The sequence below is a fragment of the Apium graveolens genome, chromosome 9, assembly GCF_009905375.1.
Source record: "Apium graveolens cultivar Ventura chromosome 9, ASM990537v1, whole genome shotgun sequence".
Lineage (NCBI taxonomy): Eukaryota > Viridiplantae > Streptophyta > Magnoliopsida > Apiales > Apiaceae > Apium > Apium graveolens.
The window spans coordinates 181028663-181043148 of NC_133655.1; positions in this window are offsets into that span (position 1 = coordinate 181028663).

A 14486-nucleotide genomic window follows, 5' to 3' on the forward strand; every position below is an offset into this window, starting at 1 on the left:
CATAATGTACAACCTGTCACTAATACCGCACCAGTGCCTCGTCGTAGTGGGAGGGTTGTTCAACAGCCTGATAGATTCATGTTTTTGGGTGAGTCTTCAGACTTGGTCTCTGGTGAACATGATGATGATCCCCGTACATACGAAGAGGCAGCACAAGACAAAGATGCAGATCTTTGGCAAAAGGCGATGGAATTTGAGATAGAATCAATGTATTCTAATCAGGTCTGGGAGCCCGTGGAACCACCCAAAGGTATAAAACCTATTGGATGTAAGTGGATCTACAAGAAAAAGAGGGGATTAGATAAAAAGGTGAAAGCCTGGAAAGCAAGACTTGTTGCGAAAGGGTATACTCAGAAAGAAGGTATCGATTATGAGGAAACCTTTTCACCGGTAGTCATGCTTAAGTCAATCTGTATTCTTTTATCTATAGCAGCTCATTTCGATTATGAGATTTGGCAAATGGATGTCAAGACAGCTTTTCTTAATGGAAGTCTTGAAGAAACCATCTATATGCAGCAACCAAAAGGATTCATTAAGGAAGGCCAAGAGCATCTGGTATGTAAGCTTAAGAGGTCTATTTATGGACTTAAACAAGCTTCTAGAGACTGGAATATTCGTTTTGATCAGGCAGTCCAGTCATATGGATTTGATCAAAGTCCAAGCGAATCGTGCGTGTATAAAAGAAGTGAAGGTAATGCAGTGGTTTTTCTAGTACTATATGTAGATGATATTTTACTCATTGGAAACAATGTTGAGATGTTGTCATCAGTAAAGGCATGGTTGTTCAAACAATTTGACATGAAGGACTTAGGTGAAGCGGCATACATCCTTGGGATCAAAGTTATAAGGGATCGCAAGAAAAGGATGTTGGCTTTATCTCAAGAGCCCTACATTGATGAAGTATTAACTCGTTTTAACATGCAGAACTCCAAGAAAGGTTTTCTACCTTTTAAGCATGGAGTTGCTCTATCTAAGAACCAGTGTCCTTCGACACCTAAGGATATAGAGAGCATGAAAGCAGTTCCTTATGCTTCAGCATGTGGAAGCTTAATGTATGCTATGTTATGTACGACGCCTGACATTTGCTTTGTTGTAGGCATGGTTAGTAGATATCAGTCGAACCCAGGTCAGGAACATTGGAGTGCAGTAAAAACTATACTCAAGTACCTGAGAAGGACTAAGGAGTATATGTTAATTTACAAGGCCTCAGATCTATTTCCTTTGGGATATACTGATTCAGATTTCCAATCAGATAGGGATAAGAGGAAATCAACCTCGAGATATATTTTTACTTTGGGAGGTAGAGCCGTTATATGGAGGAGTGTAAAGCAGAAATGCATTGCAGACTCCACCATGGAGGCCGAGTACGTGGCGGCCTCTGAGGCTGCCAAGGAGGCTGTATGGTTCAGGAACTTCCTTTTGGACTTAGATGTGGTACCTAATTTGCCTAGGAGCTTGACGGTGTATCGTGATAACACTGGTGCTGTGGCAAATTCAAAGGAACCGCGAGACCACAAAGCAGCTAAACATATTGAACGTAAGTATCATCTCATATGAGGAATCGTAAAGCGAGGGGATATAGTTGTGGCTCACATATCATCAGAAGACAACCGAGCAGATCCTTTCCCAAAGAGCTTGCCAACCAAGGTTTTTGACAATCATGTGGAAGCGATAGGAGTCAGATGGATGGACACATAGATTTTTATGTACTAGTGGATTAAATAAACACTGATGTACACATAGAATATTTTGAGTATAAATGGGAGATTGTTAGTGTATACTGAAAATATTTATTTGAAGTATGTACATTTATTTCTGGCCAGTTTATTTGAGAATCATTTGAATGTTTACATGTTGTCTAATATTATATATTGTGAACAATCTAGTATCAAATGGGATACAGAATATTAGATTGTTAAATACGGTTATATAATATAATAAGGTTCACAGCACAGGTGGTGTTGGACAATCCACTAGTATGGCTGTAGTATTATTTAGATTAGTTTATATTGACTAATAAATAATACTAGTATACTTTGTGTATATTGAACAGGATCAAATTTAGAATTGTTCCCTTAATACTGATTAAGAAGGAGAACTAAGATTCTATGTTATTATTAATGCTTAGGTTCTTAATCCGGAAATAGTAATTGACACGTGTATATTATTTACATGCTTTGATTTATATATGAAATAATTCTTTTAAATTATATCATTATATTTTGGGTGATGGAATTATATACATGGTGGATATTATTTATTGAGGAATCCATGTCCTAATAATATTCGGGTTAATGATGTCCCCTTGAAAGCTCAAAAAGATTTAATTATGTGAAACCCTGCAGGTGGAATTTATTCTGGCATAATTAAATAAAGGTTGAGTGGATGATCAAGGATAAAAGGTATTATTTAAATAAATTATCAGTAATTTATTTAATTAATGGACATATGATATTTTAAACATGGGGAATTTAATAAGCAAATAATATTGGAACCGAATTAATTAAATTACGGTATTAGGAAAGGTAGTGCAAATATTAATTCTTTAGTGGATTGAATTAATATTTAATTACATTGGGCTAGGCTCAAGATGTAATTAGAAGGCCCAACCTAATTATCCATGGTCCCTATTGTAGCCTATATATATTATTATTCTCTTCTTGCTTGGCAATTGTGTAAAAATATATTGTAGCCACCAAGGAGCAAGAAGAGAGGATAACTTGAGAAGACGGAGGCCACACTTCGCTCAAGGGAATTTGGGAATACAATAGAAGAGCATGGAATCAACCATTAACAAGGTAATCCTCTTTCCGTAATCTTTATCGTAAAACGTAGTAACACCCTAAGTCCGTGGTTCCCAACATCATGTACATTGTAATGTCTTAGAGGATTAGAGGTTGTAGGATATTCTAAGTCACGTTGACTCCTAGAATGATATGCAAAATAGATTGGCTAATTGTAAATATTAGATGCCTTGTAATTTTTCATAAATGAAATTGTGTCAACTGCTATGGAAATACTTTCAACGGATGATTCTACAAGGCTTCGAAGGATGACCCAAGTTACTCTCAACGAATGATTCAAAAGAGACTCAACGGATAATCTATAAAGTCTCGATGGATAACAAATTCAAATAGGAGTTGATAGTGGCTTAACAGTCACATGGGTTGATTTTATACAAAAAGAATGTAGCAGCCTATTTGCAGGTTTTTTAGAACAAAGAAGCATTTCCATTTCCATGCTTACTTGAAGAAATACAAAGATGCTAGGTAAAGAGATGAAAAAACATGTGATTAGACTTAGACATTATATTTTATATATTTATCTTTTTCATATATAACTTGGTGATATATAAACCTAGAGTAACAAGTAGATAATAATCAATCAATTAAACTAAGAAATAGAAAAAGCTACATATGTTAGAAATTTCTCTGTTCTTTATAATTTTACTTGTAAGCAGCTGTGTGCATGCTTATATCATAGAGTTCTCAATCAATATATATCTCTGGTGGAAAAGATCAATCCACCAGAAAGTTTTAAATCTTTGTGTTTAATTACTTTGTGTCTTGAATAAACTTATATTTCATTTCCGCCCACTTGCATATTCAAACACAAATATATTTTGGTTAAGAATTTTCTAAATTTCCAAAAGAAACCAGAATTCCATTCAACCCCCTTTTGTAATTCTGTCGTTAGATTGTTAGGGAATAACAATTGGTATCAGAGCAAGCTCTTGATATACTAAGAGTTTAAAGATCAAAAAGAACTAACAACATGAGTAAAAAGGATGTTAGAGTGAAGATCCCACTTCTGGATAAAGACAAATATTATCACTGGAAAGTGAAGATGCGCCTTCATCTACTCTTTTAAGATAAAAGATATGTTGACTGCATGGAGAAAGGTCTTTATGTTCCTCATAGAGCTGCAATAGATGTTGAAGGAGCTATTGGAAATGAGCAAATAGTCCCAAAGCCAAGGTCAGAATGGACAGATAAAGACTTGAACAAGTTCATAAAGACAAGAAGGCCATGAATATTATGTTCAATGGTCTTGATGGAGATATGTTTGACAATGTTATCAACTTCAATACTGCCAAGGAAATTTGTGACCAAATCCAAGTATTATGCGAGGGAACTAAGCAAGTTAGTGAAAACAAGATGTAACTTCTCATACAACAGTATGAACATTTTCATTTTGAAGATGGTGAGTCACTGAGTGACATCTTTAGTAGATTTCAAAAACTGTTGAATGGTTTAAAGTTGTATGAAAGGATCTACCAAACTAAAGATTCCAATCTAAAATTCCTGAGATCTCTACCAAAAGAATGGAAGCCAATGACAGTCTCTCTCAGAAATTCTCAAGAGTATAAAGAATTTACTCTAGAGAGACTGTATGGTATCTTAAAAACTATGAGCTCGAAATGGAGCAGGATAAGCTATTGGATAAGGTAAGGAAAAAAGGTGGATATGTTGCACTGGTAGCTGAACAAGAGAGAGGAATAGAGTTGAAGGCTGAAGCTGTGGAATCTGCACCAAACTCAAGGGTTTGTGAAGGCAAAGGAAAAGGGTTAATGGCTGAAAATGAAGATTTCGTATTCAGGATAAAATGGAGGACATAGATGAACATCTGGTTTTTCTATCAAGAAGATTTTCCAAGCTCAAATTCAAAAATTATTTTGTAACAACCAAGCCAAACAGAAACATGGTGGACAAGTCAAAATTCAAATGTTTCAAGTATGGCTTGAGTGGTCACTTTGTCAATGAGTGTAGAAAGCCTAATCCTGAGAAAATGAAGTTTACGTTAGTGTATACTGAAAATATTTATTTGAATTATGTACATTTATTTTTGGCCAGTTTATTTGAGAATCATTTGAATGTTTACATGTTGTCTAATATTATATATTGTGAACAATCTAGTATCAAATGGGATACAGAATATTAGATTGTTAAATACGGTTATATAATATAATAAGGTTCACAGCACAGATGGTGTTGGACAATCCACTGGTATGGCTGTAGTATTATTTAGATTAGTTTATATTGACTAATAAATAATACTAGTATACTTTGTGTATATTGAACATGATCAAATTTAGAATTTTTCCTTTAATACTGATTAAGAAGGAGAACTAAGATTCTATGTTATTATTAATGCTTAGGTTCTTAATCCGGAAATAGTAATTGACACGTGTATATTATTTACATGCTTTGATTTATATATGAAATAATTCTTTTGAATTATATCATTATATTTTGGGTGATGGAATTATATACATGGTGGATATTATTTATTGAGGAATCCGTGTCCTGATAATATTCGGGTTAATGATGTCCCCTTGAAAGCTAAAAAAGATTTAATTATGTGAAACCCTGCAGGTGGAATTTATTCTGGCATAATTAAATAAAGGCTGAGTGGATGATCAAGGATAAAAGATATTAATTAAATAAATTATCAGTAATTTATTTAATTAATGGACATATGATATTTTAAACATGGGGAATTTAATAAGCAAATAATATTGGAACCGAATTAATTAAATTACGGTATTAGGAAAGGTAGTGCAAATATTAATTCTTTAGTGGATTGAATTAATATTTAATTACATTGGGCTAGGCTCAAGATGTAATTAGAAGGCCCAACCTAATTATCCATGGTCCCTATTGTAGCCTATATATATTCTTATTCTCTTCTTGCTTGGCAATTGTGTAAAAATATATTGTAGCCACCAAGGAGCAAGAAGAGAGGATAACTTGAGAAGACGGAGGCCACAGTTCGCTCAAGGGAATTTGGGAATATAATAGAAGAGCATGGAATCAACCATTAACAAGGTAATCCTCTTTCCGTAATCTTTATCGTAAAACGTAGTAACACCCTAAGTCCGTGGTTCCCAACATCATGTACATTGTAATGTCTTAGAGGATTAGAGGTTGTAGGATATTCTAAGTCACGTTGACTGCTAGAATGATATGCAAAATAGATTGGCTAATTGTAAATATTAGATGCCTTGTAATTTTTCATAAATGAAATTGTGTCAACTGCTATGGAAATACTTTCAACGGATGATTCTACAAGGCTTCGAAGGATGACCCAAGTTACTCTCAACGAATGATTCAAAAGAGACTCAACGGATAATCTACAAAGTCTCGATGGATAACAAATTCAAATAGGAGTTGATAGTGGCTTAACAGTCACATGGGTTGATTTTATACAAAAAGAATGTAGCAGCCTATTTGCAGGTTTTTTAGAACAAAGAAGCATTTCCATTTCCATGCTTACTTGAAGAAATACAAAGATGCTAGGTAAAGAGATGAAGAAACATGTGATTAGACTTAGACATTATATTTTATATATTTATCTTTTTCATATATAACTTGGTGATATATAAACCTAGAGTAGCAAGTAGATAATAATCAATCAATTGAACTAAGAAATAGAAAAAGCTACATATGTTAGAAATTTCTCTGTTCTTTGTAATTTTACTTGTAAGCAGCTGTGTGCATTCTTACATCATAGAGTTCTCAATCAATATATATCTCTGGTGGAAAAGATCAATCCACCAGAAATTTTTAAATCTTTGTGTTTAATTACTTTCTGTCTTGAATACACTTATATTTTATTTCCGCCCACTTGCATATTCAAACACAGATATATTTTGGTTAAGAATTTTCTTAATTTCCAAAAGAAACCAGAATTCCATTCAACCCCCTTTTGTAATTCTGTTGTTACATTGTTAGGGAATAACAATTGGTATCAGAGCAATCTCTTGATACACTAAGAGTTTAAAGATCAAAAAGAACTAACAACATGAGTAAAAAAGATGTTGGAGTGAAGATCCCACTTCTGGATAAAGACAAATATCATCACTGGAAAGTGAAGATGCGCCTTCATCTACTCTTTCAAGATAAAAGATATGTTGACTGCATGGAGAAAGGTCTTTATGTTCCTCATAGAGCTGCAATAGATGTTGAAGGAGCTGTTGGAAATGAACAAATAGTCCCAAAGCCAAGGTCAAAATGGACAGATAAAGACTTGAACAAGTTCATAAAGACAAGAAGGCCATGAATATTATGTTCAATGGTCTTGATGGAGATATGTTTGACAATGTTATCAACTTCAATACTGCCAAGGAAATTTGTGACCAAATCCAAGTATTATGCGAGGGAACTAAGCAAGTCAGTGAAAACAAGATGCAACTTCTCATACAACAGTATGAACATTTTCATTTTGAAGATGGTGAGTCACTGAGTGACATCTTTAGTAGATTTCAAAAACTGTTGAATGGTTTAAAGTTGTATGAAAGGATCTACCAAACTAAAGATTCCAATCTAAAATTCCTGAGATCTCTATCAAAAGAATGGAAGCCAATGACAATCTCTCTCAGAAATTCTCAAGAGTATAAATAATTTACTCTAGAGAGACTGTATGGTATCTTAAAAACTATGAGCTCGAAATGGAGCATGATAAGCTATTGGATAAGGTAAGGAAAAAAGGTGGATATGTTGCACTGGTAGCTGAACAAGAGAGAGGAATAGAGTTGAAGGCTGAAGCGGTGGAATCTGCACCAAACTCAAGGGTTTGTGAAGGCAAAGGAAAAGGGTTAATGGCTGAAAATGAAGATTATCATATTCAGGATAAAATGGAGGATATAGATGAACATCTGGTTTTTCTATCAAGAAGATTTTCCAAGCTCAAATTCAAAAATTATTTTGTAACAACCAAGCCAAACAGAAACATGGTGGACAAGTCAAAATTCAAATGTTTCAAGTATGGCTTGAGTGGTCACTTTGTCAATGAGTGTAGAAAGCCTAATCCTGAGAAAATGAAGTTTGTGTTAGTGTATACTGAAAATATTTATTTGAAGTATGTACATTTATTTTTGGGCAGTTTATTTGAGAATCATTTGAATGTTTACATGTTGTCTAATATTATATATTGTGAACAATCTAGTATCAAATGGGATACAAAATATTAGATTGTTAAATATGGTTATATAATATAATAAGGTTCACAGTACAGGTGGTGTTGGACAATCCACTAGTATGGCTGTAGTATTATTTAGATTAGTTTATATTGACTAATAAATAATACTAGTATACTTTGTGTATATTGAACAAGATCAAATTTAGAATTGTTCCCTTAATACTGATTAAGAAGGAGAACTAAGATTCTATGTTATTATTAATGCTTAGGTTCTTAATCCGGAAATAGTAATTGACACGTGTATATTATTTACATGCTTTAATTTATATATGAAATAATTCTTTTGAATTATATCATTATATTTTGGGTGATGGAATTATATACATGGTGGATATTATTTATTGAAGGAATCCATGTCCTGATAATATTCGGGTTAATGATGTCCCCTTGAAAGCTCAAAAAGATTTAATTATGTGAAACCCTGCAGGTGGAATTTATTCTGGCATAATTAAATAAAGGTTGAGTGGATGATCAAGGATAAAAGATATTAATTAAATAAATTATCAATTTATTTAATTAATGGACATGATATTTTAAACATGGGGAATTTAATAAGCAAATAATATTGGAACCGAATTAATTAAATTACGGTATTAGGAAAGGTAGTGCAAATATTAATTCTTTACTGGATTGAATTAATATTTAATTACATTGGGCTAGGCTCAAGATGTAATTAGAAGTTCCAACCTAATTATCCATGGTCCCTATTGTAGCCTATATATAATCTTATTCTCTTCTTGCTTGGCAATTGGGTGAAAACATATTGTAGCCATCAAGGAGCAAGAAGAGAGGATAACTTGAGAAGACGGAGGCCACACTTCGCTCAAGGGAATTTGGGAATACAATAGAAGAGCGGGGAATCAACCATTAACAAGGTAATCCTCTTTTCGTAATCTTTATCGTAAAACGTAGTAACACCCTAAGTCCGTGGTTCCCAACAACAGCTATCAAGAGCCTGGTAATTGGTTCTACGTTTTATGATATAATGTCCATGTCGTAATTATATATGCGTGTATATAGTATTTTGCTTGTATTGGTTTTGATGCAGGTTTTTAATCCACTATTATGGTCATGTATATTTTAATTATGTGTTTGGATCCCACGTGGTTTAATCGTGGTTAATTTTTGTTTTGGTTTCCACGTGGTTTAATCGTGGTTGTAATTTACACGAGGGTTGATCATTTTAGAATAGATTTTACACAATTAGTTTTGTATTAGATCTATTTTTTTTTGTAATTGTTCCGGGTATTTTGTAATAGTTATGTGCGATCGGAAATCAATTCCGGTAGTTTTTTGTTCCGCTGTGCGATTACATGGGGCTGCTGGGGCTGCTGCGGCTGCTGGGACTGCTGGGGCTGCTGGGGCGTCGGGGCGCGCTTGGGGCAGATTTTTTTTTGAGAGCCGGATTCTTTTTCAAGGGCCATAATAGTTGAAAATTTATTTTAATTTTTTCCATTAAATTTTAATTATTGCTTTAATTTATTGATTATGTGTTTCGTTAATAATGTGTGTAATTCTTTTAAAATTGCATGTTTAACTTAATTAGGACGACATGGACATAAAATTTATTTATTGCTTTAATTAAATATTATATGTTGCTAAAATTATGTGTGTATTTTGAATGCATGATTAGACCTAATTATAACAACATAGGGCCCCATTTAATTTTAAAATTCCTCAATTTTAATAAAAAAATTCTAAGTGGAGAGGGAATTAATATGAAATTAAATCCCATGGTCTCCATTATTGGTTGTAGGTAATTTAACATAAAGAGGAATATAAATTATATATACGTCACCCATCGTGGCATGTAATTTGTGGTGTCTAGAATGTTATAGAAATTACTAGAACAAACTTCTTAAATTAATAAATTGTGAAAGGAATAAATACGGATTTTCTTTATTTCTGATTTGGGGCGATTTTGTCAAAAACGGGTTCATCGAACTTGTAAGGCTGTGGGTTTTAAGCGAGACCGATGTGACTCCTCCACTACCTGGAAATCAAACCATTGATGAATATTGAATTGAAGTATTCTATTCAAGGCAAAATTATGAATATTGGAAGGTATACACGCCACCCATCGTGGCGTACCAAGTTCCATAGATTTCGAATAATTTAAGATTTGATGATGGTATACACTTAGCTATGAAAAATAATATAGTCCACCCCAACGTGGCATATTGTTTAGTAATAGGACCGAAGTAACATTTAAACAAAATTAGGTGGTATACATGTCACACATCGTGGCGTACCAGAAGCTTATGGTGTTTGGATGTTAGTGCATTAAATTTTAATAATTTAGATCTTAATAATTAATGCACCTTTATTTATGTGATGTTTTTATGCATGATTCTCAGGATAAAATGGGCTTTAATCCACTATTCACCATACTTAAGGATAACAAACTAACCGGACCTAACTATATTGAATGGAAACGAAATTTGGACATTGTGTTGACTGCTGAGGAGTACAAGTTTTGCACTTATGAACCCAAGCCTGAACAGCCTGCTGCTGATGCTCCTGAAGATGAGAAAGAGTATTATAAACGGTGGATTAAGGCTGATGAGATGTCGCGATGTTACATTCTGGCAGCAATATCGGGTGTTTTGCAGCATCAGCATCAGTCTATGGCCACTGCTTCGGATATGCTCTTTAATCTCAAGGAACTTTTTGGAGATCAGAATAGGGCTGCTAGGCAAGTAGCCATGAAGGCTTTAATGAACACTCAGATGGATGAAGGCACACCTGTAAGGGATCATGTTCTCAAGATGATGTCGTATCTGAATGAGATAGAGATCCTTGGTGCTGAACTTGACGGGGAAACCCAGATTGACATTATCCTTATGAGCTTGTCCAAGAGTTTTGAGCAGTTCCGCTTGAATTACAACATGAACAAGAGGTAGTATAGGCTCGCGGAACTGCTGACAGAACTTCAGGCAACTGAAGGATTATTTCGGCAGAGTGTTCAAGTGAATGTGGCTGAGAAAGGTTCTTCCTCTAAGCTGAAAGGTATTAAGAAGAAGAAAAAGGCTCAGACACAGAAAGCTGTGAAGGCAGTGGGAGTTCAGGGTGGTGTGAAAAAGCCTAAGGGAAAGTGATTCAGATGCAAACAGTCAGGTCACTGGAAACAGGATTGTCCTCTTCCTAAGAAGACAAACAATACTGGTATGTCTCTTTCTCTAGTTACATAAATATTTATAGCGGCTATATCTACGAGCACTTGGTGTGTATATACAGGAGCCACTGATCATGTTTGTAATTCTATGCAGGGGTTCCAACTATCCAGAATGCTTAGAGATGGTGAGATATACGTGTTCATGGGAGATGCTACGAAAGTAGCAGTAGTTGCAGTAGGAGTTATTCATTTATCTTTTGGTTCTGATAGGATTTTGGTTTTGAACAATTGTCTTTATGTACCTTCTTTTAGAATGAATTTAATTTCGGTTTCTAAACTTGCTTTGGATGGTTATAATGTTTGTTTGGATCGTAATGTTTCTATTATGATGAATAAATGAATTATATGTTCTGGTACATTGCAAGACAATTTGTATATAATTAATCCTAGTCAACCTGCACTGCAACTGCAATTTAGGGAATTGAACAACACATCTTCTAACTCTACTAAAAGAAAGGAACCTTCTAGTTTGAACCAAACATATCTTTGGCACTTGAGATTAGGTCATATTAACTTGAGGTGGATTCAAAGACTGGTAGTAGACGGGCCTTTAAGCTCATTGGCAGTGGAGCCATTTCCAGTTTGTGAATCCTGCTTGGAAGGTAAAATGACTAATAGGCCTTTCAAGGCAAAAGGGAATAGAGCCAAACAACTGTTAGAATTGGTTCACTCTGATTTATGTGGACCCATGAATATCCAAGCAAGAGGTGGTTATGAATATTTCGTCACTTTCATTGATGATTATTCTAGATATGGGTATGTTTATTTGTTGCATCATAAGTCTGAGTGCTTTGATAAGTTCAAAGAGTACAAAGCTAAAACGGAGAAGCGACTTAATAAAAGTATCAAGTCACTACGATCAGATCGTGGTGGCGAATACTTGCTTGGAGAATTTAGGGAATATTTATCAGAAAATGGGATAGAATCCCAGTTAACTGCACCAGGCACACCCCAGCAGAACGGTGTAGCAGAGAGAAGGAACCGGACTCTTTTAGAGAGTGTTAGATCGATGATGAGTTATTCGGATTTACCCAAGTCATTTTGGGGACATGCCTTAGAGACAGCAGCTTATCTTCTGAACTTAGTACCTTCTAATTCGGTTCCTAAAACCCCCTTAGAATTGTGGACCGGGGATAAACCGAGTCTAAGACATATTCGAATATGGGGTTGTCCAGCACATGTGCTGAACAAGAACACGACTAAGTTAGAATCTCGTACAGAAGTAAGGTTGTTTGTAGGCTACCCCATGGGAATGAAAGGATATTTATTTTATAGTCCGAAGAATCGGGATGTCATTGTTAGCACCAATGCAAGATTCTTGGAGGAGGACTATATAATGAATCACAAACCCATGAGTAGTGTTGTTTTAGAGGAACTAGTGGGAGGGACAAATAATACCCATGAAGCTGTAGTACAAGTAGAACAACCACAACATAATGTACAACCTGTCACTAATATCGCACCAGTGCCTCGTCGTAGTGGGAGGGTTGTTCAACAGCCTGATAGATTCATGTTTTTAGGAGAGTCTTCAGACTTGGTCCCTGGTGAACATGATGATGATCCCCGTACATACGAAGAGGCAGTACAAGACAAAGATGCAGATCTTTGGCAAAAGGCGATGGAATTTGAGATAAAATCAATGTATTCTAATCAGTTCTGGGAGCTCGTGGAACCACCCAAAGGTATGAAACCTATTGGATGTAAGTGGATCTACAAGAAAAAGAGGGGATTAGATAAAAAGGTGAAAGCCTGGAAAGCAAGACTTGTTGCGAAAGGGTATACTCAGAAAGAAGGTATCGATTATGAGGAAACCTTTTTACCGGTAGTCATGCTTAAGTCAATCCGTATTCTTTTATCTATAGCAGCTCATCTCGATTATGAGATTTGGAAAATGGATGTCAAGACAGCTTTTCTTAATGGAAGTCTTGAAGAAACCATCTATATGCAGCAACCAAAAGGATTCATTAAGGAAGGCCAAGAGCATCTGGTATGTAAGCTTAAGAGGTCTATTTATGGACTTAAACAAGCTTCTAGAGACTGGAATATTCGTTTTGATCAGGCAGTCCAGTCATATGGATTTGATCAAAGTCCAAGCGAATCGTGTGTGTATAAGAGAAGTGAAGGTAATGCTGTGGTTTTTCTAGTACTATATATAGATGATATTTTACTCATTGGAAACAATGTTGAGATGTTGTCATCAGTAAAGGCATGGTTGTTCAAACAATTTGACATGAAGGACTTAGGTGAAGCGGCATACATCCTTGGGATCAAAGTTATAAGGGATCGTAAGAAAAGGATGTTGGCTTTATCTCAAGAGCCCTACATTGATGAAGTATTAGCTCGTTTTAACATGCAGAACTCCAAGAAAGATTTTCTACCTATTAAGCATGGAGTTGCTCTATCTAAGAAGTAGTGTCCTTCGACACCTAAGGATATAGAGAGCATGAAAGCAGTTCCTTATGCTTCAGCATATGGAAGCTTAATGTATGCTATGTTATGTACGAGGCCTGACATCTGCTTTGCTGTAGGCATGGTTAGTAGATATCAGTCGAACCCAGGTCAGGAACATTGGAGTGCAGTAAAAACTATACTCAAGTACCTGAGAAAGACTAAGGAGTATATGTTAATTTACAAGGCCTCAGATCTATTTCCTTTGGGATATACTGATTCAGATTTCCAATCAGATAGGGATAAGAGGAAATCAACCTCGGGATATATTTTTACTTTGGGAGGTGGAGCCGTTATATGGAGGAGTGTAAAGCAGAAATGCATTGCAGACTCCACCATGGAGGCCGAGTACATGGCGGCCTCTGAGGCTGCCAAGGAGGCTGTATGGTTCAGGAACTTCCTTTTGGACTTAGATGTGGTACCTAATTTGCCTAGGAGCTTGACGGTGTATCGTGATAACACTGGTGCTGTGGCAAATTCAAAGGAACCGTGAGACCACAAAGCGGCTAAACATATTGAACGTAAGTATCATCTCATACGAGGAATCGTAAAGCGAGGGGATATAGTTGTGGCTCACATATCATGAGAAGACAACCGAGCAGATCCTTTCACAAAGAGCTTGCCAACCAAGGTTTTTGACAAGCATGTGGAAGCGATAGGAGTCAGATGGATGGACACATAGTTTTTTATGTAATAGTGGATTAAATAAACACTGATGTACACGTCGAATATTTTGAGTATAAGTGGGAGATTGTTAGTGTATACTGAAAATATTTATTTGAAGTATGTACATTTATTTCTGGCCAGTTTATTTGAGAATCATTTGAATGTTTACATGTTGTCTAATATTATATATTGTGAACAATCTAGTATCAAATGGGAT